This window comes from Eriocheir sinensis, unplaced genomic scaffold (assembly GCF_024679095.1).
Source record: "Eriocheir sinensis breed Jianghai 21 unplaced genomic scaffold, ASM2467909v1 Scaffold1424, whole genome shotgun sequence".
Taxonomy (NCBI): domain Eukaryota; kingdom Metazoa; phylum Arthropoda; class Malacostraca; order Decapoda; family Varunidae; genus Eriocheir; species Eriocheir sinensis.
Genome location: NW_026110767.1, coordinates 1 through 23,273, shown reverse-complemented (window position 1 = coordinate 23,273; position 23,273 = coordinate 1). Strand labels below are relative to the sequence as shown.

General features: G+C 49.1%; 1 long non-coding RNA gene across 2 annotated transcripts; it reads left to right on the top strand.

The window, feature by feature from the left end:
- Nucleotides 1–15,538: 15,538 nt before the first annotated feature.
- Nucleotides 15,539–22,516, top strand: LOC126990029 (uncharacterized). 2 transcript variants are annotated; one of them, XR_007743956.1, is made up of 7 exons: nt 15,539–16,340; nt 17,243–17,345; nt 17,961–18,475; nt 18,579–18,681; nt 19,915–21,636; nt 21,738–21,859; nt 22,063–22,516. It is a non-coding gene; the product is annotated as an uncharacterized LOC126990029 (long non-coding RNA). The 2 variants fall into 2 exon arrangements; XR_007743954.1 differs by lacking the exons at nt 15,539–16,340; nt 17,243–17,345 and adding an exon at nt 17,352–17,654 and having other exon boundaries at nt 18,167–18,475.
- The last annotated feature ends 757 nt before the right edge of the window (nt 22,517–23,273 follow it).

The following is a 23,273-nucleotide window of genomic DNA, read 5'->3' as shown; positions in this document are numbered from 1 at the left end:
TTTTTTTGTATTCTATTATATTTTATTTCATTTTTGCTGCACCGTGACACACAAAGGACCCGGCGAGCGAAGGAGAGGAAAAAATATATATAAGCTTACTGAAACTATCCACTGCAGGCTGACTAATAATACACGTGGGTTATACAGAACACGGAGAACTGAAAACACCGACGCTGTGCTCTCTCTCGCTCTCGTTATTAAGAGTCGTATTATGAGACATTTCGCCGCCCAAGAACACATATTTGACAAGGCTTTCCTAGGAGTTGTGGGCATTTCCAGGGGTGGTTTTATGACCCTGGTGGTAGTGTGACCCTTCCTCTGTACCGTGAACCTAGAAACACATATTTGACAAGGCTTTCCTAGGAGTTGTGGGCATTTCCAGGGGTAGTTTTATGACCCTGGTGGTAGTGTGACCCTTCTTCTGTACCGTGAACCTAGAAACACATATTTGACAAGGCTTTCCTAGGAGTTGTGGGCATTTCCAGGGGTAGTTTTATGACCCTGGTGGTAGTGTGACCCTTCTTCTGTACCGTGAACCTAGAAACACATATTTGACAAGGCTTTCCTAGGAGTTGTGGGCATTTCCAGGGGTAGTTTTATGACCCTGGTGGTAGTGTGACCCTTCCTCTGTACTGTGAACCTAGAAACACATATTTGACAAGGCTTTCCTAGGAGTTGTGGGCATTTCCAGGGGTGGTTTTATGACCCTGGTGGTAGTGTGACCCTTCCTCTGTACCGTGAACCTACAGAACCACTCAGTAGAACCCGATTGATCCCCTCTTTGACCTTTAGAAATAGCTGATGTCATATGGCAAAGTGTCTTGTAATACCAGCCTAAATTTCAGCCCACAGCCTTCTCCCGATTGCCACTTATGCAAAGCTAAATGGCTTGCATCCTCAAGTAAGTCTAAAGTAACATTCTGCTTCACACCCCTGGACCGTCTTAGTCATGACGGCCACTCACTCACCAACGGCTGAAAGAAATCACCGGCTTGCTGGATGAGGGTGCCCCAAGAACACAGGCTCTTGACGGTCTCGTATATCCTGCTTCGTAACGGTGATGGATAAGTCTACAAAGTAACTAATAATTGGCCGGCGTCGGGGTGTTACGGCCGCCCTTAGCACAACTATGCACCCTCATGCACTGGTCTGGGCGGAGGAATGAAAGTTTGGTCTGGTGCTCCCTGTCCGTTTGAAGGCTGGAGTCCGACGCAACCAGAACCTGAGTCAGTCCTCCTCTTGCATCAACTATTTCCAAAGGCCGGAAAGGAGATCAATCGGGTTGCAATGAGTCTTGTTTTCATATTCATGGTGCAGAAGAAGGGTCAGACTACAAGCAGGGACATGAAACTAACCCTGGAAATGCCCACAACTCCTACGAAAGCCTTATTAAACGTGCGTGCTTAATACGCCCACTGATCCATTTGGCAAGAGTATTCAGGAAGCCTAAACCAGATCTTACATATTTCCTTCCTGAACCTGAATTCATTAATAAACACGGCGCGCAAGGTTTTAATGCTCTGGCTTTACCTGTGGCCTCCCTTCAACCAGGGCTGGGAAGGGACGTCCTCGAGACTACAGTAACTTGTCCAATGTTTAACAGACAGATGCATAGATAGATAGATAGACACATAGATAGATAGATAGATAGATGGATACAACACACACACACACACACACACACACAAACAACCAGGGCTGGGAAGGGACGTCCACGAGACTACAGTAACTTGTCAAATGTTTAACAGACAGATGCATAGATAGATAGATAGATACATAGATAGATAGATAGATAGATAGATGTATACAACACACACACACACACACACACACACACACACACACGGCGATTACAACAGGCGGGCGCGGCGTCGAGGGCGGCAGACTGAAGCCTGGCCGAGTCCTGACAGCCATGACGGCGGCGTAATTGGAGGCGATAGCGACTAGTTGGAATGTGACGCTCGTTAAGACGCATCGACCAGCAGCCAGGTACACAGCGCAGGTCGTGGTGTCGGTGTAAGAAGGAGCAGGGCTGGGAGGGAGGGAGGGCGGGCGGGCAGCTCAGACCCTTTCGTTTCTCACAACAGATACATCCAAAGGCCACAACGGAGATCAATCTGTGTGCCATGTGTGTTATTGACATTCACAGGGCAGAAGCCTTGGCCAGCTATCACTGGGCCCATAATATCATTACACACAGAAATAACCACAGCGTCTACGAAAACCTTATCAAATGGGTAAGTCCCGGAGTGTCTGAATTTGGGCCCCGGGGTTCTGAGGTGCCTGAGGTGCTTGAGCCACGATGCCTAGGGTGGCGGCGTCTGGCTGGGCCGTCTTTTAACCTGGTGGTGGCTGCGGGGGTCATGGTTCTTAAAGGCCCTTCCCTCTAAGCGAGAAAAATGAGAAAAAATCATCACTCACGCAAACCATTTCATAATATATATCAAAGCATTTGTGATCAGATTATGCATCATCTATTTTGGGGGTTTATATCACGGCAAAAATGAGGCTCGTCTCTGGTTCATGGTAAAGCCACAAATTTGGCCCGTCGCTGGTTCATGGTAAAGCCACAAATTTGGCCCGTCACTGGTTCATGGTAAAGCCACAAATTTGGCCCGTCGCTGGTTCATGGTAAAGCCACAAATTTGGCCCGTCGCTGGTTCATGGTAAAGCCACAAATTTGGCCCGTCACTGGTTCATGGTAAAGCCACAAATTTGGCCCGTCTCTGGTTCATGGTAAAGCCACAAATTTGGCCCGTCACTGGTTCATGGTAAAGCCACAAATTTGGCCCGTCGCTGGTTCATGGTAAAGCCACAAATTTGGCCCGTCGCTGGTTCATGGTAAAGCCACAAATTTGGCTCGTCACTGGTTCATGGTAAAGCCACAAATTTGGCCCGTCGCTGGTTCATAGTAAAGCCACAAATTTGGCCCGTCACTGGTTCATGGTAAAGCCACAAATTTGGCCCGTCGCTGGTTCATGGTAAAGCCACAAATTTGGCCCGTCGCTGGTTCATGGTAAAGCCAGCCACAAATTTGGCAAATTTGGCTCGTCACTGGTTCATGGTAAAGCCACAAATTTGGCCCGTCGCTGGTTCATAGTAAAGCCACAAATTTGGCCCGTCACTGGTTCATGGTAAAGCCACAAATTTGGCCCGTCACTGCTACTGGGTTAATGTCTACTCCACCACTGTCATAATACTGTTCGGCATTTTTTGGGAGCGAAACAAAGAAGGTGTAAATTCAGTGGACAGCACAGCCCTCATGCAGCTGTGCCTCTCAGGAAGCTTGTATGATGCTCTGAAGTGCCCACGGCTTTCAAACTGGAGTGCTCCCTCATGCACGCGGCGGTGATGAGAAGGCACAGGATGCTGCTGTCATTGTGTGTAGAGGACTGAACTGAGTTAGTCCATTATTAGTGCTATTCTCATTATTATCATTATTATTATTATTATTATTATTATTATTATTATTATCTTAATTTTTATGCACTGGTGCATATCGCCGTAAAACTTTCTGCATTCATCGGCCATCCCGAGAGGAAGGATTAAGAGCTGGGTGGATAGCATGCCGACTGTTCAGGCCGAGATTCGTAGTCAGGGACGCTAACCACTGCACCGCGGAGGCCATAAGGTGTATTTGTTTTGGTAGTGGCGCCGTGACACAGCCCTCACTGTTCTCTGCGTTACCCTTCGTGACTTCATGTGATGGGTGGCGGCCAGCACGCAAGCCTTCAGGAGGTACACCGGCTAATGGAGTTTGAGGAGCACCGCTCTCCACCAAATTAAGAACCCTAAGCTGTTCACACGGACAAGGTCAGCACCACATCACCGTGACAGTTTCCCTCTGCACTCACGCGTCAGCTGAAGTTCATCCAAGTCATCATTGTCAGCGCCATGATCCAAATGAACGAAATATCTGCCCTTTCTGTCCACCCCCAGGCACGCCAAGGCGCGGTGCCTCGCATCTGAGCGGGGCGACGCTGAAACACCCGCCCCCGTCCTGGGCCTAGATCCACAACGGCTTAGTACGTAGTTTTGGGCCCTTACTGCGTAGTTTTGAGAGCATTGCGATACACAAAGCTCGCTCGGTAAAAACTACCAACTAATTAATGACGTCACGGGTTAGCGCACCCACACCCCGCCCAGGATGGAACGTGTCGAGCGATTATTCTTTACAAAAATGCTCAGACCTTTTAGTTGATAGACAGCGACAGTACGAACGCCATAACACACACACACACACACACACACACACACACACACACACACACACACACACACACACACACACACACACACACACACCAGCGTGCAGCCAACGGAACAGACAGCGTGGGCCAGGAAGACTGATGAAGATTAGAGCAATTTAAAAATCCGACTACGACACGAACAGGCTTGTCCCGACAACAAAAACGACATCTTATAGGCGACAAAGCTCTACACACACACACACACATAGGTCAGGTCACAGGTCAGAGAGACATGCGGGCCACGCACTCAAGTCAGGCCGCTGCTGATTGACTGGCCGCCCAGACCCAAAACGCGGCACTGCCTCGCCCCTAAACGTGGAGTCTCTTCTTCGTTTGTGGTCCCCGAAGATGCCGCGAGGCCAGCATGGTAACAGGGCGAGGCAGGGGCGAGGGAGTAAAGCGTCAGGGAGGGACCAGAGACAGGGTGATTGAGAAAGATGGAAAAATTGAGGGTGGTAGAATGGAGGGAAGAGAAGGGAAGGAAGGAGGGAGGGAAGGAAGTGAGGCAGAATGGAGGGAAGAGAAGGGAAGGAAGGAGGAGGGAAGTGAGGCAGAATGGAGGGAAGAGAAGGGAAGGAAGGAGGGAGGGAAGGAAGTGAGGCAGAATGGAGGGAAGAGAAGGGAAGGAAGGAAACATGGAAACATGGAAACATGGAAATGCAGGCAACAGAAAGCCTATTGGCTCATTACGAGGTCGCCCGCTTGGGTGATTTAATCTGCTCGACCGCCACTTTGGGCTTGGTGAGCAGATGAAAGCACCTCGATATTGAGGAGCAGATGAAAGCACCTCGATATTCAGTTTACTCCCGACGCAGCGAAATGACGGTCGATTCTATATTTGAAGGAGTTGATGGTATTCGGATTTACTACTGAGGGAAGATTGTTCCAGTGGCGGATGACGCGGTTTGAAAAGAAACTCCTTCAATGTCTGTGTTACATCGACTCGACTGAATGGGCAAACCGTTATTTCTAGTTCTTGAGTTGGTTTGTAGTTCAAAGAATTTAGAGTAATCGACGTTATTGAACTTTTTCAGGTACTTGAAGACTTGAATCATATCCCCTTGTAGGCTTCTTTTCTCCAATGTAAAGAGATTGAGTCGCTTGAGTCGTTCCTCGTACGGTTGAGCCCTTAAGGTTGGAAACATCTTTGTGGCGCGTCGTTGAATCCTTTCCAGTAAAGCAATGTCCTTTCTGTAATTGGGAGACCAGAACTGCTGCATACTCGAGGTGCGGTCTTACCATGGAATTATACAAGGATAGCATCACGTCTGGTGTTTTACCTCGAAGTTCCTCGCTATGAACCCGAGCATAATGTTGGCCTTGTTGTATGCTTTTTACAGTGATTCGCGTGTTTCAGGTCACTGCTGATAGTGACTCAAGATCCTTTTCCTCCTGCATCGCTTGCAGAGGTCTCCCATTCATGATGTATGTGTGGTTACTATTTTGGGACCCAATGTGCATGACTTTGCATTTGTCAACATTAAAAGGCATTTGCCATTTTCCGACCAGTCGATAATGTGATTGAGAGGTCTTTCTGAATGATTTCGCAGTCGGTCTTTGAGGGCCTTTCCACCCACCCTTGGTGTCATCTGCAAATTTCGATATTGTGGATTTCAGTCCAGATTCTAGGTCATTGATAAATGTGATAAAGAGGATGGGTCCCAGCACTGACCCTGAGGCACTCCACTAGTGACTGGTAGCCACTCGGAAGGCTGTCCGTTGAGTAGTACTCGTTGTTTTCTGTCGGTGAGCCAATCTCTTATCACGCGATCAGATTCGATGCCCGCCGAGTGCAGTTTCTTGGAGTCGCTCGTGCGGTACCTTGTGTCGAAGGCTTCTGAAAGTCAGGTATATAACATCACTGGGGATGTGGGCATCCCAGTTCTTATATATACCTTGGAAGAAGTCTAATAAATTCGTTAGGCAGGAGCGCTTGTTTCTGAAGCCATGCTGGTGTCGGAGATTATATTATTGTTTTCTCAGAAACTTAACAAGTTTATCTCTAATAATCTTTTCGAGTATTTTTCACTGATGTCAAACTTATGGGCCTGTAGTTTAATGCAACGCTTTGTCTCCTTTTTGAAAATCGGTGTTACGTTCGCCATCTTCCAGTCTTCCGGGACCTTGTTTAGTTAGAACTGATCGGTTGAATATGGTAGTGAGTGGTTGAAGAATTTGTTGTTCTTGCTCTTTTTAATAACCGCAGGGACAAACTGTCGGGTCCCGTTGACTTGTTCGTGTCGAGTTTGTCCAAGTACTTTTTACTTCTTGGTCGCATATTGAGTCAATTTCCAGCGGCGTGATCTCACTCGGCTGGGCAGGGCTCTCAGGCATGGTTTCGGTGTCCTCGACTGTGAATACGGATGCGAAGTTACTGTTGAGGATTCTGGCCATCTGTTTACTGTCCTGAGTTACAGATCCAGTCTCGTCTGTCAGGGGACCCCTCTTGGATTTTACTTTCTGTTTCGATCTTATGTACGTCAAGAATTTCTTGGAGTTAGTTTTGATTTCGCGCTATTTGCTTTTCATAGTTGCGTTTGCTACTCGAATAAGGCTGCGACAAGCTCTGAGGCTGTTGTGGTACTGTGTGCTGGCTTCGGCCGTAGCATTCTCTTTCATCAAATTATAATTCCTTTTTTAGGTTTACTGCCTTTTTATTTCTCTGGTCATCCACGGTGGATCTACGGCCCCATTTACTCGCCTGGATTTCGTAGGCACTGTAGCCTTCTCTACTTGCAACAGCTTATCTTTGAAGACGTTCCACGCGTTGTCGATTGTATTGTCGGTGATGCCAAGTTGGTCCCAGGTCGTAGGGGGACGCAGTGCACGGGCGAAGTTGAAATTTCCTTTTGGGTAATCTGGTATCACTGATGGATCATCTACGAGTTTGTGACATATGTTGATATTAAAACGGATTAAGTGGTGATCGCACCCATTAAGTTTCTCACCAACTGTACAGTCGCGAATGAAGTCGGGGTCGCTAATACCAGATCCAGCAGATTGTTTTCTCTTGTTGGTTGAGTTACAACTTGAGTGAGGAACGAATCCTCCACCATTTCTATAAGCCTGTTACCTCTTGATCTCCAGTCAATTGTCCCCAGTCAATGTTAGGGCTATTAAAGTCCCCAATTATTAGTGCTTGTTTACTTTGTGTTAAAGATTGTAGCTCTTCGTACAGGGCAGTGTCGTCGGCTGCCTGTTGTTTTGGAGTCCTGTATACGGTCGCAAGTGTTAGTTCTTATTATTCGCAGTTATTTCCACATAGACGGAGGTAATTCTCTGCGTCCTGTTTGTCTATTTTTATGGCAGGGAGCGTACTTTTACGTAAGCAAATTACTCCTCCTTTCTTGTGCATTCGATTTTTGGAAGCTTTCGTACCCGGAAATGACAGTTCAGATACTAGATGTGAGGGAGGGAAGGAAGTGAGGCAGAATGGAGGGAAGAGAAGGAAGGAAGGAGGGAAGGAGGGACATGAGGCAGAATGGAGGGAAGAGAGAAGGAAGGAAGGAGGGAGGGAAGGAAGGAGGCAGAATGGAGGGAAGAGAAGGGAAGGAAGGAGGGAGGGATGTGAGGGAGAATGGAGGGAAGAGAAGGGAAGGAAGGAGGGAGGGAAGGAAGTGAGGCAGAATGGAGGGAAGAGAAGGGAAGGAAGGAGGGAGGGAAGGAAGTGAGGCAGAATGGAGGGACGAGAAGGGAAGGAAGGAGGGAGGGAAGTGGAGGCAGAATGGAGGGAAGAAGGAAGGAAGGAGGGAAGGGAAGTGAGGCAGAATGGAGGGAAGAGAAGGGAAGGAAGGAGGAGGGAAGGAAGTGAGGAATGGAGGGAAGAGAAGGGAAGGAAGGAGGGAGGGAAGGAAGTGAGGCAGAATGGAGGGAAGAGAAGGGAAGGAAGGAGGGAGGGAAGGAAGGGAGGCAGAATGGAGGGAAGAGAAGGGAAGGAAGGAGGGAGGGAAGTGAGGCAGAATGGAGTGAAGAGAAGGGAAGGAAGGAGGGAGGGAAGGAAGTGAGGCAGAATGGAGGGAAGAGAAGGGAAGGAAGGAGGGAGGGAAGGAAGTGAGGCAGAATGGAGGGAAGAGAAGGGAAGGAAGGAGGGAGGGAAGGAAGTGAGGCAGAATGGAGGGAAGAGAAGGGAAGGAAGGAGGAGGAAGGAAGGAGGCAGAATGGAGGGAAGAGAAGGGAAGGAAGGAGGAGGGAAGGAAGTGAGGCAGAATGGAGGGAAGAGAAGGAAGGAAGGAGGGAGGGGAAGGAAGTGAGGCAATGGAGGGAAGAGAAGGAAGGAGGAGGGAAGGGAAGGAGGCAGAACAGGAGGGAAGAGAAGGAAGAAGGAGGGAGGGAAGGAAGTGGAGGAAGAATGGAGGGGAAGAGAAGGGAAGAAGGAGGGGAGGAAGGAAGTGAGGCAGAATGAGGGAAGAGGAAGGAAGGGAAGGAGGGAGGGAAGGATGAGGGAGAATGAGGAAGAGAAGGAAGGAAGGAGGGAGGAAGGAAGTGAGGCAGAATGGAGGGAAAAGAGAAGGAAGGAAGGATGGGAGGAAGGACGGAGGTACAATGGAGGGGAAGAGAAGGGAAGGAAGGGTGGGAGGGGAAGGAAGAGGCAGAATGGAGGGAAGAGAAGGGAAGAAGGAGGGAGGGAAGGAAGTGAGGCAGAATGGAGGGAAGAGAGAAGGGAAGGAAGGAGGGAGGAAGGAAGCCTGGGGTGAATGAGGGAAGAAGAAGGAAGGAAGGAGGGAGGGGAAGGAAGTGAAGGCAGAATGGAGGGAAGAGAAAGGGAAGAAGGGAAGGAGGAGGGAGGGGGAAGGAAGGAGGCAGAATGGAGGGAAGAAGGAAGGAAGGAGGGAGAGGAAGGAAGTGAGGCAAGAATGGAGGAAGAGAAGGAAGGAAGGAGGGAGGGAAGGAAGCAGAATGGAGGAAGAGAAGGAAGGAAGGAGGAGGGAGGGAAGGAAGTGAGGCAGAATGGAGGAAGAGAAGGAAGGAAGAGGAGGGAAGGAAGTGGAGGCAGAATGGAGGGAAGAGAAGGAAGGAAGGAGGAGGGGGAAGGAGAGTGAGGAGGAATGAGGAAAGAGAGAGGAAGGAAGGAGGGAGGAAGGAAGGAGGGAGAATGGAGGAGAGAAGGAAGGAAGGAGGGAGGGAAGGAAGTGGAGGCAGAATGGAGGGAAGAGAAGGAAGGAAGGAGGAGGGAAGAAGTGAGGTATTGCATGGAGGGTACAATGGAAGAGAAGGGAAGGAGAGAGGGAGGGAAGGAAGTGAGGCAGAATGGAGGGAAGAGAAGGAAGGAAGGAGGAGGGAGGGAAGAAGTGAGGCATTGGAGGAAGAGAAGGGAAGGAAGAGGGAGGGAGGGAAGGAAGTGAGGCAGAATGGGAGGGAAGAGAAGGAAGAAGGAGGAGGAAGGAAGGAAGTGGGCAGGAATGGGAGGGAAGAGAAGGGAAGGAAGGAGGGAGGGGAAGGAAGTGAGGCAGAATGGGAGGGAAGAGAAGGGAAGGGAAGGAGGGAAGGAAGTGAGGCAGGAATGGAGGGATGAGAAGGAAAGAAGGAGGAGGGAGGGAAGGAAGGAGGTAGAATGGAGGGAAGAGAAGGAAGGAAGGAGGGAGGAAGGAAGTGAGGGAGTAGAATGGAGGGAAGAGAAGGAAGGGGAAGGAGGAGGGAAGGAAGTGAGGCAGAATGGAGGGAAGAGAAGGGAAGGGGAGGAGGAGGGACCATCAAGGGAGGGAAGGAAGTGAGGCAGAATGGAGGGAAGGGAAGGAGGGAGGGAGGGACCATCAAGGGAGGGAAGGAAGTGAGGCAGAATGGAGGGAAGGGAAGGAGGGAGGGAGGGACCATCAAGGGAGGGAAGGAAGTGAGGCAGAATGGAGGGAAGAGAAGGGAAGGGAAGGAGGGAGGGAGGGACCATCAAGGGAGGGAAGGAAGTGAGGCAGAATGGAGGGAAGAGAAGGGAAGGAAGGAGGGAGGGAAGGAAGTGAGGCAGAATGGAGGGAAGAGAAGGGAAGGGAAGGAGGGAGGGAAGGAAGTGAGGCAGAATGGAGGGAAGAGAAGGGAAGGAAGGAGGGAGGGAAGGAAGTGAGGCAGAATGGAGGGAAGAGAAGGGAAGGAAGGAGGGAGGGAAGGAAGTGAGGCAGAATGGAGGGAAGAGAAGGGAAGGAAGGAGGGAGGGAAGGAAGTGAGGCAGAAGGAGGGAAGAGAAGGGAAGGAAGGAGGGAGGGGGGGAAGGAAGGAGGCAGAATGGAGGAAGAGAAGGGAAGGGAAGGAGGGGAGGGAAGGAAGTGAGAGCAGAATGGAGGGAAGAGAAGGAAGGAAGGAAGGAGGGAGGGAAGAAGTGAGGCAGAATGGAGGAAGAGAAGGGAAGGAAGGAGGGAGGAAGGAAGGAGGCAGAATGGAGGGAAGAGAAGGAAGGAAGGAGGAGGGAAGGAAGTGAGGCAGAATGGAGGGAACAGAAGGGAAGGAAGGAGGAGGGAAGGAAGTGAGGCAGAATGGAGGGGAAGAAGGGAAGGAAGGAGGAGGAAGGAAGTAGAGGCAGAATGGAGGGAAGAGAAGGAAGGAATGAGGGAGGGAAGGAAGTGAGGCAGAATGGAGGGAAGAGAAGGGAAGGAAGGAGGGAGGGAAGGAAGTGAGGCAGAATGGAGGGAAGAGAAGGGAAGGGAAGGCGGGAGGAAGGAAGTGAGGCAGAATGGAGGGAAGAAAGGAAGAAGGAAGGAAGGGAGGGAGGGAAGGAAGTGAGGTACAATGGAGGAAGAGAAGGGAAGGAAGGAGGGAGGAAGGAAGTGAGGCAGAATGAGGGAAGAGAAGGAAGGAAGGAGGGAGGGAAGGAAGTGAGGCAGAATGGAGGAAGAGAAGGAAGGAAGGAGGAGGAAGGAAGTGAGGCAGAATGGAGGGAAGAGAAGGAAGGAAGGAGGGAGGGAAGGAAGGAGGCAGAATGGAGGAAGAGAAGGAAGGAAGGAGGGAGGAAGGAAGTGGAGGCAGAATGGAGGGAAGAAGGGGAAGGAAGGCGGGTGGGAAGGAAGTGAGGCAGAAGGGAGGGAAGAGAAGGGAAGGAAGGAGGGAGGGAAGGAAGAGAGGCAGAATGGAGGGAAGAGAAGGGAAGGAAGGAGGGAGGAAGGAAGTGAGGCAGAATGGAGGGAACAGAAGGAAGGAAGGAGGAGGAAGGAAGTGAGGCAGAATGGAGGAAGAGAAGGGAAGGAAGGAGGAGGAAGGAAGTGAGGCAGAATGGAGGGAAGAGAAGGAAGGAAGGAGGGAGGGAAGGAAGTGAGGCAGAATGGAGGGAAGAGAAGGAAGGAAGGAGGGAGGGAAGGAAGTGAGGCAGAATGGAGGAAGAGAAGGGAAGGAAGAGGAGGGAAGGAAGTGAGGCAGAATGGAGGGAAGAGAAGGAAAGGAAGGAGGGAGGAAGGAAGGAGGTACAATGGAGGGAAGAGAAGGGAAGGAAGGAGGGAGGAAGGAAGTGAGGCAGAATGGAGGAAGAGAAGGGAAGGAAGGAGGAGGAAGGAAGGAGGCAGAATGGAGGGAAGAGAAGGGAAGGAAGGAGGGAGGGAAGGAAGTGAGGCAGAATGGAGGGAAGAGAAGGGAAGGAAGGACGGAGGGAAGGAAGTGAGGCAGAATGGAGGGAAGAGAAGGTCAGGAAGGAGGGAGGGAAGGAAGGAGGCAGAATGGAGGAAGAGAAGGAAGGAAGGAGGAGGGAAGGAAGGAGGCAGAATGGAGGAAGAGAAGGGAAGGAAGGAGGAGGGAAGGAAGTGAGGCAGAATGGAGGGAAGAGAAGGAAGGGAAGGAGGGAGGAAGAAGTGAGGCAGAATGGAGAGATGGGAAGGAAGGAGGGAGGGAAGGAAGTGAGGCAGAATGGAGGGAAGAGAAGGGAAGGAAGGAGGGAGGGAAGGACCATCAAGGGAGGGAAGGAAGTGAGGCAGAATGGAGGAAGAGAAGGGAAGGAAGGAGGGAGGAAGGAAGTGAGGCAGAATGGAGGGAAGAGAAGGAAGGAGGGAGGAAGGAAGTGAGGCAGAATGGGGAAGAGAAGGAAGGGAAGGAGGAGGAAGGAAGCAAGGCAGAATGGAGGGAAGAGAAGGGAAGGAAGGAGGAGGAGGGAAGGAAGTGAGGCAGAATGGAGGGGAAGAGAAGGGAAGGAAGGAGGGAGGGAAGGAAGGAGGCAGAATGGAGGAAGAGAAGGAAGGAAGGAAGGAGGGAGGGAAGGAAGTGAGGCAGAATGGAGGGAAGAGAAGGGAGGGAAGGAGGAGGGAAGGAAGGAGGCAGAATGGAGGGAAGAGAAGGGAAGGAAGGAGGGAGGAAGGAAGTGAGGCAGAATGGAGGAAGAGAAGGGAAGGAAGGAGGAGGAAGGAGGAGGAGGGAAGGAAGGAGGCAGAATGGAGGGAAGAGAAGGAAGGAAGGAGGAGGGAAGGAAGTGAGGCAGAATGGAGGAAGAGAAGGAAGGAAGGAGGGAGGAAGGAAGTGAGGCAAAATGGAGGGAAGAGAAGGGAAGGAAGGAGGGAAGGATGTGAGGCAGAATGGAGGGAAGAGAAGGGAAGGAAGGAGGAGGAAGGAAGTGAGGCAGAATGGAGGGAAGAGAAGGGAAGGAAGGAGGGAGGAAGAAGTGAGGCAGAATGGAGGGAAGAGAAGGAAGGAAGGAGGAGGGAAGGAAGGTGGCAGAATGGAGGGAAGAGAAGGGAAGGAAGGAGGGAGGGAAGGAAGTGAGGCAGAATGGAGGGAAGAGAAGGAAGGAGGGAGGGAGGGAAGGAAGTGAGGCAGAATGGAGGGAAGGGAAGGAGGGAAGGAGGAGGGAAGGAAGTGAGGCAGAATGGAGGAAGAGAAGGGAAGGAAGGAGGGAGGAAGGAAGTGAGGCAGAATGGAGGGAAGAGAAGGGAAGAAGGAAGGAGGAGGGAGGAGGGATGTGAGGCAGAATGGAGGGAAGAGAAGGGAAGGAAGGAAGGAGGGAGGGAAGGAAGTGAGGCAGAATGGAGGGAAGAGAAGGGAAGGAAGGAAGGAGGGAGGGAAGGAAGTGAGGCAGAATGGAGGGAAGAGAAGGGAAGGAAGGAGGGAGGGAAGGAAGTGAGGCAGAATGGAGGGAAGAGAAGGGAAGGAAGGAAGGAGGGAGGGAAGGAAGTGAGGCAGAATGGAGGGAAGAGAAGGGAAGGAAGGAGGGAGGGAAGGAAGTGAGGCAGAATGGAGGGAAGAGAAGGGAAGGAAGGAGGGAGGGAAGGAAGTGAGGCAGAATGGAGGGAAGAGAAGGGAAGGAAGGAAGGAAGGAGGGACGGAAGGAAGTGAGGCAGAATGGAGGGAAGGGAAGGAGGGAAGGAGGGAGGAAGGAAGGAGGCAGATTGGAGGGATGAGAAGGGAAGGAAGGAGGGAGGGAAGGAAGTGAGGCAGAATGGAGGGAAGAGAAGGGAAGGAAGGAGGGAGGGAAGGAAGTGAGGCAGAATGGAGGGAAGAGAAGGGAAGGAGGGGAAGGAAGTGAGGCAGAATGGAGGAAGAGAAGGGAAGGAAGGAGGAGGAAGGAAGTGAGGCAGAATGGAGGAAGAGAAGGGAAGGAAGGAGGAGGGAAGGAAGGAGGCAGAATGGAGGGAAGAAGGAAGGAAGGAAGGAAGGAGGGAGGGAAGGAAGTGAGGAAGAATGGAGGGAAGAGAAGGGAAGGAAGGAGGAGGGAAGGAAGGAGGCAGAATGGAGGGAAGAGAAGGGAAGGAAGGAAGGAGGGGAGGAAGAAGTGGAGGCAGAATGGAGGGAAGAGAAGGAAGGAAGGAGGGAGGAAGGAAGTGAGGCAGAATGGAGGGAAGAGAAGGGAAGGAAGGAGGGAGGGGAAGGAAGTGAGGCAGAATGGAGGAAGAGAAGGGAAGGAAGGAGGAGGGAAGGAAGTGAGGCAGAATGGAGGGAAGAGACGGGAAGGAAGGAGGGAGGGAAGGAAGTGAGGTAGAATGGAGGGAAGAGAAGGGAAGGAAGGAAGGAAGGAGGGAGGGAAGGAAGTGAGGCAGAATGGAGGGAAGAGAAGGGAGGGAAGGAGGGAGGAAGGAAGTGAGGCAGAATGGAGGGAAGAGAAGGAAGGAAGGAGGAGGGAGGAAGGAAGTGAGGCAGAATGGAGGGAAGAGAAGGGAAGGAAGGAGGGAGGGAAGGAAGGAGGCAGAATGGAGGGAAGAGAAGGGAAGGAAGGAGGGAGGGGAAGGAAGTGAGGCAGAATGGAGGAAGAGAAGGAAGGAAGGAGGGAGGAAGGAAGTGAGGTAGAATGGAGGGAAGAGAAGGAAGGAAGGAGGTAGAATGGAGGAAGAGAAGGAAGGAAGGAGGAGGGAAGGAAGGAGGCAGAATGGAGGGAAGAGAAGGGAAGGAAGGAGGGAGGAAGGAAGGAGGCAGAATGGAGGGAAGAGAAGGAAGGAAGGAGGAGGAAGGAAGTGAGGCAGAATGGAGGGAAGAGAAGGGAAGGAAGGAGGAGGGAAGGAAGGAGAGGCAGAATGGAGGGAAGAGAAGGAAGGAAGGAGGAGGAAGGAAGTGAGGCAGAATGGAGGGAAGAGAAGGAAGGAAGGAGGAGGAGGGACCATCAAGGAGGGAAGGAGGGAGGCAGAATGGAGGGAAGAGAAGGGAAGGAAGGAAGGAGGGAGGAAGGAAGTGAGGCAGAATGGAGGGAAGAGAAGGGAAGGAAGGAGGAGGGAAGGAAGTGAGGCAGAATGGAGGGAAGAGAAGGGAAGGAAGGAGGAGGGAAGGAAGTGAGGGAATGGAGGGAAGAGAAGGGAAGGAAGGAGGGAGGAAGTGAGGCAGAATGGAGGGAAGAGAAGGGAAGGAAGGAGGGAGGGAAGGATGTGAGGGAGAATGGAGGGAAGAGAAGGGAAGGAAGGAGGGAGGGAGGGAAGGAAGTGAGGCAGAATGGAGGGAAGGGAAGGAAGGAAGGAGGGAGGGAAGGAAGTGAGGCAGAATGGAGGGAAGAGAAGGGAAGGAAGGAGGGAGGGAAGGAAGTGAGGCAGAATGGAGGGAAGAGAAGGGAAGGAAGGAGGGAGGAAGGAGGCAGAATGGAGGGAAGAGAATGGAAGGAAGGAGAAGGATGAGGAGGGGAAGAGGGAAGGGAAGGAAGGAGGGAAGGAAGGGAAGGAGGAAGGAAGGAAGGCAGAATGGAGGGAAGAGAAGGGAAGGAAGGAGGAGGGAAGGAAGGAGGCAGAATGGAGGAAGAGAAGGGAAGGAGGAGGAAGGAAGGGAGGCAGAATGGAGGAAGAGAAGGGAAGGAAGGAGGGAGGAGGAAGGGCAGAATGGAGGGAAGAGAAGGGAAGGGAAGGAGGGAGGGAGGGACCATCAAGGGAGGGAAGGAAGCAATACATGAGATACATATAATAATCTATTCACCCATAATAGAGATAGACAGATAGATAGAGAGATACAGCAAAAAATGTTAAAAAAAAGAAGAACCAAAATATTAAAAAGAAAAAAAGAAAAAGATCTGTACAGGTAACTCTCGATTTACGCGAGTTTGGTTTAATTGTTTTTGAAATACCGCGAGGTCCAAAATCCAAATAAATGTTTACTTTACACGTTTTTTTCACTTCTACGCGATATTTTCTGGAGTGACCACCAGATGTCTCACACAACTGGACTCACACGGCCACACAGCTGAGCTCAGTTCTTCACAATACTCATATAGTTACCTTACATAGAAAGATAAGTAGATAGATTGACAGACAAAGACAGAAATTCATATGGAAAGAGAGTTGAAATATCCTGACAGACCATAGCTATGCACAGACTAACGGAATGAGCCAGCGGTCGGAATGGTCAGACCCTTACATCACCTACTCCCAGACGCCGAAAAGGAGGTCAACCGGGTTCTAATGAATGTGTTTCTAGGTTCACAGTACAGAAGAAGGGTCACACTACCAGAAGGGTCATCAAACTACCCCTGGAAATGCCCAAAACTCTTACGAAAGCCTTGGCAAATGCGTGTTTCTAGGTTCACAGTACAGAAGAAGGGTCACACTACCAGAAGGGTCATCAAACTACCCCTGGAAATGCCCAAAACTCTTACGAAAGCCTTGTTAAATATGTGTTTCTAGGTTCACAGTACAGAAGAAGGGTCACACTACCAGAAGGGTCATCAAACTACCCCTGGAAATGCCCAAAACTCTTACAAAAGCCTTGGCAAATATGTGTTTCTAGGTTCACAGTACAGAAGAAGGGTCACACTACCAGAAGGGTCATCAAACTACCCCTGGAAATGCCCAAAACTCCTACGAAAGCCTTGTCAAATATGTGTTTCTAGGTTCACAGTACAGAAGAAGGGTCACACTACCAGAAGGGTCATCAAACTACCCCTGTGAATGCTGCATACTCTTACAAAAGCCTTGTAAAATATGTGTTTCTAGGTTCACAGTACAGAAGAAGGGTCACACTACCAGAAGGGTCATCAAACTACCCCTGGAAATGCCCAAAACTCCTACGAAAGCCTTGGCAAATGCGTGTTTCTAGGTTCACAGTACAGAAGAAGGGTCACACTACCAGAAGGGTCATCAAACTACCCCTGGAAATGCCCAAAACTCTTACGAAAGCCTTGTCAAATGCGTGTTTCTAGGTTCACAGTACAGAAGGGTCACACTACCAGAAGGGTCATCAAACTACCCCTGGAAATGACCAAAACTCCTACGAAAGCCTTGTCAAATATGTGTTTCTAGGTTCACAGTACAGAAGAAGGGTCACACTACCAGAAGGGTCATCAAACTACCCTGAAATGCCTAAAACTCCTACGAAAGCCTTGTCAAATATGTGTTTCTAGGTTCACAGTACAGAAGAAGGGTCACACTACCAGAAGGGTCATCAAACTACCCCTGGAAATGGCCAAAACTCTTACGAAAGCCTTGGCAAATATGTGTTTCTAGGTTCACAGTACAGAGGAAGGGTCACACTACCAGAAGGGTCATCAAACTACCCCTGGAAATGCCCAAAACTCTTACGAAAGCCTTGGCAAATATGTGTTTCTAGGTTCACAGTACAGAAGGGTCATCAAACTACCCCTGGAAATGCCCAAAACTCCTACGAAAGCCTTGTCAAATATGTGTTTCTAGGTTCACAGTACAGAAGAAGGGTCACACTACCAGAAGGGTCATCAAACTACCCCTGGAAATGCCCAAAACTCTTACGAAAGCCTTGGCAAATGCGTGTTTCTAGGTTCACAGTACAGAAGAAGGGTCATACTACCAGAAGGGTCATCAAACTACCCCTGGAAATGCCCAAAACTCTTACGAAAGCCTTGTCAAATATGTGTTTCTAGGTTCACAGTACAGAAGAAGGGTCACACTACCAGAAGGGTCATCAAACTACCCCTGGAAATGCCCAAAACTCTTACGAAAGCCTTGGCAAATGCGTGTTTCTAGGTTCACAGTACAGAAGATGGGTCACACTACCAGAAGGGTCATCAAACTACCCCTGGAAATGCCCAAAACTCTTACGAAAGCCTTGGCAAATATGTGTTTCTAGGTTCACAGTACAAAAGAAGGGTTACACTACCAGAAGGGTCATCAAACTACCCCTGGAAATGCCCAAAACTCTTACGAAAGCCTTGGCAAATGCGTGTTTCTAGGTTCACAGTACAGAAGAAGGGTCACACTACCAGAAGGGTCATCAAACTACCCCTGGAAATGCCCAAAACTCCTACGAAAGCCTTGTCAAATATGTGTTTCTAGGTTCACAGTACAGAAGGGTCACACTACCAGAAGGGTCATCAAACTACCCCTGGAAATGCCCAAAACTCTTACGAAAGCCTTGGCAAATGCATGTTTCTAGGTTCACAGTACAGAAGATGGGTCACACTACCAGAAGGGTCATCAAACTACCCCTGGAATTGCCCAAAACTCTTACAAAAGCCTTGTCAAATATGTGTTTCTAGGTTCACAGTACAAAAGAAGGGTTACACTACCAGAAGGGTCAACAAACTACCCCTGGAAATGCCCAAAACTCTTACGAAAGCCTTAGCAAATATGTGTTTCTAGGTTCACAGTACAGAAGAAGGGTCACACTACCAGAAGGGTCATCAAACTACCCCTGGAAATGCCCAAAACTCTTACGAAAGCCTTGTCAAATATGTGTTTCTAGGTTCACAGTACAGAAGAAGGGTCACACTACCAGAAGGGTCATCAAACTACCCCTGGAAATGCCCAAAACTCTTACGAAAGCCTTGGCAAATGCGTGTTTCTAGGTTCACAGTACAGAAGAAGGGTCACACTACCAGAAGGGTCATCAAACTACCCCTGGAAATGCCCAAAACTCTTACGAAAGCCTTGGCAAATATGTGTTTCTAGGTTCACAGTACAGAAGATGGGTCACACTACCAGCAGGGTCATCAAACTACCCCTGGAAATGCCCAAAACTCTTACGAAAGCCTTGGCAAATATGTGTTTCTAGGTTCACAGTACAGAAGAAGGGTCACACTACCAGAAGGGTCATCAAACTACCCCTGGAAATGCCCAAAACTCTTACGAAAGCCTTGGCAAATGCGTGTTTCTAGGTTCACAGTACAGAAGAAGGGTCACACTACCAAAAGGGTCATCAAACTACCCCTGGAAATGCTCAAAACTCTTACGAAAGCCTTGGCAAATATGTGTTTCTAAGTTCACAGTACAGAAGAAGGGTCACACTACCAGAAGGGTCATCAAACTACCCCTGGAAATGCCCAAAACTCCTACGAAAGCCTTGTCAAATGCGTGTTTCTAGGTTCACAGTACAGAAGAAGGGTCACACTACCAGAAGGGTCATCAAACTACCCCTGGAAATGCCCAAAACTCTTACGAAAGCCTTGTCAAATATGTGTTTCTAGGTTCACAGTACAGAAGATGGGTCACACTACCAGAAGGGTCATCAAACTACCCCTGGAAATGCCCAAAACTCTTACGAAAGCCTTGTCAAATATGTGTTTCTAGGTTCACAGTACAGAAGAAGGGTCACACTACCAGAAGGGTCATCAAACTACCCCTGGAAATGCCCAAAACTCCTACAAAAGCCTTAGCAAATATGTGTTTCTAGGTTCACAGTACAGAAGAAGGGTCACACTACCAGAAGGGTCATCAAACTACCCCTGGAAATGCCCAAAACTCTTACGAAAGCCTTGTCAAACATGTGTTTCTAGGTTCACAGTACAGAAGAAGGGTCACACTACCAGAAGGGTCATCAAACTACCCCTGGAAATGCCCAAAACTCCTACGAAAGCCTTGGCAAATATGTGTTTCTAGGTTCACAGTACAGAGGAAGGGTCACACTACCAGAAGGGTCATCAAACTACCCCTGGAAATGCCCAAAACTCCTACGAAAGCCTTGTCAAATATGTGTTTCTAGGTTCACAGTACAGAAGGGTCACACTACCAGAAGGGTCATCAAACTACCCCTGGAAATGCCCAAAACTCTTACGAAAGCCTTGGCAAATGCGTGTTTCTAAGTTCACAGTACAGAAGAAGGGTCACACTACCAGAAGGGTCATCAAACTACCCCTGGAAATGCCCAAAACTCTTACGAAAGCCTTGGCAAATGCGTGTTTCTAGGTTCACAGTACAGAAGAAGGGTCACACTACCAGAAGGGTCATCAAACTACCCCTGGAAATGCCCAAAACTCTTACGAAAGCCTTGGCAAATATGTGTTTCTAAGTTCACAGTACAGAAGAAGGGTCACACTACCAAAAGGGTCATCAAACTACCCCTGGAAATGCCCAAAACTCTTACGAAAGCCTTGGCAAATGCGTGTTTCTAGGTTCACAGTACAGAAGAAGGGTCACACTACCAGAAGGGTCATCAAACTACCCCTGGAAATGCCCAAAACTCTTACGAAAGCCTTGGCAAATATGTGTTTCTAAGTTCACAGTACAGAAGAAGGGTCACACTACCAGAAGGGTCATCAAACTACCCCTGGAAATGCCCAAAACTCTTACGAAAGCCTTGTTAAATATGTGTTTCTAGGTTCACAGTACAGAAGAAGGGTCACACTACCAGAAGGGTCATCAAACTACCCCTGGAAATGCCCAAAACTCTTACGAAAGCCTTGGCAAATATGTGTTTCTAGGTTCACAGTACAGAAGAAGGGTCACACTACCAGAAGGGTCATCAAACTACCCCTGGAAATGCCCAAAACTCTTACAAAAGCCTTGTTAAATATGTGTTTCTAGGTTCACAGTACAGAAGAAGGGTCACACTACCAGAAGGGTCATCAAACTACCCCTGGAAATGCCCAAAACTCTTACGAAAGCCTTGGCAAATGTGTGTTTCTAGGTTCACAGTACAGAAGATGGGTCACACTACCAGAAGGGTCATCAAACTACCCCTGGAAATGCCCAAAACTCTTACGAAAGCCTTGGGAAATGCGTGTTTCTAGGTTCACAGTACAGAAGATGGGTCACACTACCAGAAGGGTCATCAAACTACCCCTGGAAATGCCCAAAACTCTTACGAAAGCCTTGGCAAATATGTGTTTCTAGGTTCACAGTACAGAAGAAGGGTCACACTACCAGAAGGGTCATCAAACTACCCCTGGAAATGCCCAAAACTCTTACGAAAGCCTTGTCAAATGCGTGTTTCTAGGTTCACAGTACAGAAGAAGGGTCACACTACCAGAAGGGTCATCAAACTACCCCTGGAAATGCCCAAAACTCTTACGAAAGCCTTGTCAAATATGTGTTTCTAGGTTCACAGTACAGAAGGGTTACACTACCAGAAGGGTCATCAAACTACCCCTGGAAATGCCCAAAACTCTTACGAAAGCCTTGTCAAATATGTGTTTCTAGGTTCACAGTACAGAAGAAGGGTCACACTACCAGAAGGGTCATCAAACTACCCCTGGAAATGCCCAAAACTCCTACGAAACCCTTAGCAAATATGTGTTTCTAGGTTCACAGTACAGAAGAAGGGTCACACTACCAGAAGGGTCAGCAAACTATCCCTGGAAATGCCCAAAACTCTTACGAAAGCCTTGTCAAATATGTGTTTCTATGTTCACAGTACAGAAGGGTCACACTACCAGAAGGGTCATCAAACTACCCCTGGAAATGCCCAAAACTCTTACGAAAGCCTTGTCAAATATGTGTTTCTAGGTTCACAGTACAGAAGGGTCACACTACCAGAAGGGTCATCAAACTACCCCTGGAAATGCCCAAAACTCTTACGAAAGCCTTGTCAAATATGTGTTTCTTGGTTCACAGTACAGAAGAAGGGTCACACTACCAGAAGGGTCATCAAACTACCCCTGGAAATGCCCAAAACTCTTACAAAAACCTTGGCAAATATGTGTTTCTAGGTTCACAGTACAGAAGGGTCATCAAACTACCCCTGGAAATGCCCAAAACTCTTACGAAAGCCTTGTCAAATATGTGTTTCTAGGTTCACAGTACAGAAGAAGGGTCACACTACCAGAAGGGTCATCAAACTACCCCTGGAAATGCCCAAAACTCTTACGAAAGCCTTGTCAAATATGTGTTTCTAGGTTCACAGTACAGAAGAAGGGTCACACTACAAGAAGGGTCATCAAACTACCCTGAAATGCCCAAAACTCCTACGAAAGCCTTGTCAAATATGTGTTTCTAGGTTCACAGTACAGAAGAAGGGTCACACTACCAGAAGGGTCATCAAACTACCCCTGGAAATGCCCAAAACTCTTACGAAAGCCTTGGCAAATGCGTGTTTCTAGGTTCACAGTACAGAAGAAGGTCACACTACCAGAAGGGTCATCAAACTACCCTGAAATGCCCAAAACTCTTACGCAAGCCTTGTCAAATATGTGTTGCTACGTTCACAGTACTGAAGAAGGGTCACACTACCAGAAGGGTCATCAAACTACCCCTGGAAATGCCCAAAACTCCTACGAAAGCCTTGTCAAATGCGTGTTTCTAGGTTCACAGTACAGAAGAAGGGTCACACTACCAGAAGGGTCATCAAACTACCCCTGGAAATGCCCAAAACTCTTACGAAAGCCTTGTCAAATATGTGTTTCTAGGTTCACAGTACAGAAGATGGGTCACACTACCAGAAGGGTCATCAAACTACCCCTGGAAATGCCCAAAACTCTTACGAAAGCCTTGTCAAATATGTGTTTCTAGGTTCACAGTACAGAAGAAGGGTCACACTACCAGAAGGGTCATCAAACTACCCCTGGAAATGCCCAAAACTCCTACAAAAGCCTTAGCAAATATGTGTTTCTAGGTTCACAGTACAGAAGGGTCACACTACCAGAAGGGTCATCAAACTACCCCTGGAAATGCCCAAAACTCCTACAAAAGCCTTGTCAAGTGTGTGAGCTTTGGCGAGGAAAGGTTTAAGGATGTGCCCCTAAGCAGCGGGTGGATGAGTAGCCCCTTCAGCGTAAGCCTGGCGATGATGGGTACAATACACCTCTGGAAAGGTCACAGTGATTCTTTAATGATGCTAAATGACAGCTTGATGCACAAACACCAACAATGACATCGGGCAAACAAGACAAAACATGGATACCACACTAACTCACACACCCGGAGAAGCAACACATGTGCAGACGTGTCTTTAATTTGTTGAGTTACCAGTGATCAGAGGTGACTGATGTGTTGTAGAGTGTGTCTAGGAAAGCCTGAAGGGACTTGTGAAGGCCTCAGTGCTGATGTATGCACAACTCTGGGTGACCATGTTTGCCGTGGTGCCGAGGGAAGGAGAAGGACTGTAAGCTGCTGCAGGGACAGGCTTTGTCAATGGAGCCAGATAGAAATAACAAATTCAATGCAAATAAAAGCAATGGATAGAAAAGGCAGGAAAAAGGTGCTTGAAGGATATACAAAAAGAGATTTCTGTATATTAATGCACTGAGGTGGCCTGGACAGGGAAATAAACCAGTCCAAATCCTAAAATTAATGTAAAGACAAGTTTGACAGTGAGACACACAGACAAGTATACACACACACACACACACACACACACACACACACACCTGATTGATGTCAGCATCCCTGTACTCCTTGGCAGGCTCCAGGGAGTCCTCCTCCAGGGGTGGTCCAGCGTGAAGGAGGGAGCCTGGGAGAGGTGTCTCGTCAAGCTTTGAAGCAATCCCAAAAACGTGAGCATTCCCTTGTTTGAGACAGGGAATCAGTGACCTCC